Source organism: Oncorhynchus tshawytscha, linkage group LG07, assembly GCF_018296145.1.
Source record: "Oncorhynchus tshawytscha isolate Ot180627B linkage group LG07, Otsh_v2.0, whole genome shotgun sequence".
NCBI classification, from domain to species: domain Eukaryota; kingdom Metazoa; phylum Chordata; class Actinopteri; order Salmoniformes; family Salmonidae; genus Oncorhynchus; species Oncorhynchus tshawytscha.
In genome coordinates this window covers 37,397,617-37,401,803 of record NC_056435.1, presented here as the reverse complement: position 1 = coordinate 37,401,803, position 4,187 = coordinate 37,397,617, and positions in this window count along the sequence as shown.

Sequence of the window (4,187 nt, the reverse complement as noted above, 5' to 3'; positions counted from 1 at the left end):
TTTTTGAAAAATGGTCAGTGTCATTATTCTTGCTAATGGAGTGTGCTGGAGTATTGAAAACAGGGGAGGGGATCCAATCATTTTGAGAAATTTGTTTGTTACTTTTTACCCCCTTTTCTCCCCAATTGGTAGTTAGTCTTGTCCGATCGCTGCAACTCCTGTACGGACTCAGGAGAGGTGAAGGTCGAGAGCCATGCATCCTCCGAAACATAACCCTGCTAAGCCGCAGTGTTTCTTGACACACTGCTTGCTTAACCCGGAAGCGAGAAGCACCAATTTGTAAGAGGAAACACTGTACAACTGGCAACCGAAGTCAGACTGCATGTGCCCAGGCCGCCACAAGTAGTCGCTAGAGTGCAATGGGACAAGGACATCCCAGCCGTCCAAATCCTCCCCTAACGACGCAGCCTGGGACACAGCCTGGGATCGAACCCTGTAGTGATGCTTCAAGCACTGTGATGCACAGCCTTAGACCGCTGCACCACTCGGGAGCTTTTTTGAGATTTTCTATGTATTACTTGTTAAGCAAAATCTATTTCTCTGAGCAATTGTATGAGTATAAAATATACTTTTCCAACATTTTTTTTTATGCATACAATATAGCTCAGTATTTATATTGATTTTATACAGGCTTTTTTGCTCGTTTTTATCAAGGTATCCAATAATTCTGGATCCCCACTGTATGTAAATGTACATTAAAATGCTGTCCATTTCAGTATGTGAGGTTCAAATCCCTTTGAGGAAGAGAGCGCATCATGGGTCCTTAGATTAACAGTCAAGTACTCACTCCATGAGAACTATAAGGAAAAGTGACGTGGTTTTGTTACTTCCTTTGATGCAAGAAAATAGTATACATTTTTAGGGCAATACTGCCATGCTAAATCCATAAAATATATATTTGCACACAATCGGTAGTCTAAGCCAATTTTGCCAGTTTTGTAGACAGATCAGTCATCCAAGAAACGTTAAGAAATGGAAGCTCATTTACTGCATTTCTATACATTTTAAAAACTCTAAAATGATATTAGTAGAACAAGAAAAACAAGCTAAAATAACCCCAGCCATTATCACATTGGTTGCTGTATCTTAAATTCACCTCAGCCGATCTACAAACACATAGCCTATTAGCTATACAGTTAGCCACTACACACGTTAATTCTACAGATTTTGCCATCACTTATGCCATGTTAATATGTTAGCTGAGTGAGAGTGGCTAACAAAATCAATGGGGGCCCCCTAGAGGTTAGGGCCCCTGGGCACTTGCCCAGTTGGTAATATGGCCATGATTACTACAAATTTAGATAGGTGGCTAGACTAATTTCCTAATGTATCAATAAATAAATAAATTGGGGACAAAATGGCGCCATGGAGAGAACACTGTGTTTCAGCAAGCTCCCGTGGCATTCGTAAATTAATATTTTTACATTCATCTCCTAGCTTGAAAAAGTGGTAGAATTGGCTAAATAAGTTATCCTACAATGAGTCTTGACGGCTATTTCTCAAAAATCTCCGACAACATGCCCAACAGAACTACTAAACCACCATCCCTGTAGCTGTACAGGAGGAGCTAGCTAATGTTAGTGAAGCTAACACCATTGCGGATCCAGGCACAATGGACCTGGTGATTCAAAAGATGACTGATAACATTACTAAAGTGATCGATGTTAAGATAAGAACCGGCTTGTAAGCAATAGCAGGCCATTCAGCTGAACTACAGAGGGTTGTCAAACGTGTTGATGAGGCGGAAGGAAGAATTGCTACAGTGGAAACTTCAACTACATCTATGGACACTAAGATAAAAGCACTTGAGAAACAGGTGCGCGAAATGGCGGAGCACATTGACGACTTGGATAATCGAGGACGCAGATGCAGTATTAGTGTTGTGGGACTCCCGGAAAATTCTGCAGGGACACGTTCAGTAAAAATGTTGAGGAATGGATCCCTGGCTACCTACAAATGGACACTAAGGCTGGTCGTGTGAAGCTGGACAGAGCCCATCGCTCTCAAGCAGCGATACCCGGTCCCAACCAGCGCCCACGGACAGTGGTTATAAAGTTCCACAACTTCACCGACAAGCAGTGCGTCATGGATGCCGCTAGAAACATCGGCTCTGATGGTAGTCAATGTAAAGGTCCAAAGGTCTCATTCTTCAATGATTATTCCACAGCGGTTGTACGAAGACGCAAAGCATTTGATGAGGCGAAGGCTCGACTCAAGAGAATGAAGATGGACTACGCACTGCTGTACCCGGCCACGTTGTAGATTATGGTCAACGGATCGCCTAAAAAACTCTACACACCTGAAGAGGCTGCTGCGTTAATTGACTCTCTCGGGTAAATAACTTTAAGCTGCACCTCCACAGCATTGGATAACTTTTAATTTTTTATTTGAATCTGATCATGAAACAGTGGTGTGATTTCTCACGTGCTCCGGTTCAGTAATATTCGTATCTTTATTATTCTTCCTGCTAAAGTAACTGCCGCTATAGCTCAGGCTGAGATATGTGTGAATCTATATCAGTGCCCCGGCTAGGTTTTAGGTGGAAGAGCCTCAATCTTCTTCTATTGATTTTAATTTCCATATATATAAAGGATGAGGCTATTGAGTGGCAATGCAGCCTTAAGAGTCTACATTGGAAAGTCGAAATCCCCTGCATGTTAGCTAGTGGGAAAACCCCCGTTTGGATCTTTACATGTTTAATTTTGGGGTTTAGTATAGTTCGAGTTCAGGGTTCATTTCGTTTGTTTATGCTCGGTGAGATAGAGGAGAGTTCAACACATGGAAAAAGGTACCACCCCACTTTTACAGTAGGATTCAGTCTGGATATTGAATGGTCAAAGTGCAATGACAGGTAACAGACTGCGTGTGTGTACATGGAACATTAGAGGGAGCCATAACCCCATTAAAAGGAAGAAGGTACTGTCTTTTTTGAAAAAATAAAATATTGATATTGCCCTGTTGCAAGAAACTCATTTGGATGATAAGGAGCATCTGAAATTACAACAGGGGGGTTTGGTCAAGTGTTTTTTCTCATCCTTTACATCCAGAAGTAGAGGTGTAGCAATTCTTGTGAAAAATAACTTACCACTTAGGGTCTTGAATTGTGTGAAAGATACATTTGGTCTCTTTGTTATAATTAATGGTACTTTACAAGGGCAGAACATTTCTATAATGAATATTTACTTCCCCCTGATTTCCTCACTAAGGTATTTCTAGACTTTTCAGAATTAAACTCAGACACTGCACTGCAGTGGTTGGAGGAGATTTTAATTGTTTGTTGAACCCCCTTATTGATAAGTTTCCCAGCGGTATAGCTTCACTCTCCCCTCAAGCTAAGTCACTTAAAGCTATTTGTGATGATCTGGGGTATGCTGATGTTTGGAGAACTTTTCATCCCTCCAACAGAGAGTTCACTTTTGTCTCTGCACCTCATGGATATCAGACTAGAAATAGATTGCTTTTTTATGCCCAGGATGTCTTTGCACTCTGTTTTATCCGCTAGTATAGGAAGCATAGTCATATCTGATCATGCGGAGGTGATCCTGGACATAAAACTCAGGGGGCATTCAATCGGTCAAGACATTGGAGGTTGAATACAACCATTCTTAAAGACCATACATTCACATCATATTTTATTACAGAGTTTAAAGCATTTTTCTCTATTAACTCTCAATCAACAGATAACACCTCGCTCCTTTGGGAGACCTGTAAAGCATACGCCAGGGGTCTGATTATGTCATACACAGCCACTAAGAGCCGGAAAAAGCGGGAAAAGCAAAAAACGTTGGTGAATTAGGAACTAAAGAGAAGAACTACATTAAAACTCCCACTCCTGCCCTATTAAAGGAAATATCAGTCCTTAGATCAACGTTGGACTCTCTCCTAACACAGGACGCTGAAAAGAAAATGAGATTTGTCAGGCAAAAGCTATATGAACATAAGCCAGGAAAGTACTTGGCATACCTAGCTAAAAAGAGAGCTGACTCTCAGCCAATTGCTACTATTACTGATTCTGATGGGAATCATTTATATAAAAATAAATTGATAAATGAGTCATTTAAGAAATTTTATGCAAACCTTTATGCCTCAGAACTGTCAAATGATGCACCCAAATTAATGGAGAACTTATTTTCTAAGAATGAGCTCCCTACTATCTCCGAAGAATAATGTTCGCAATTAAGAATATG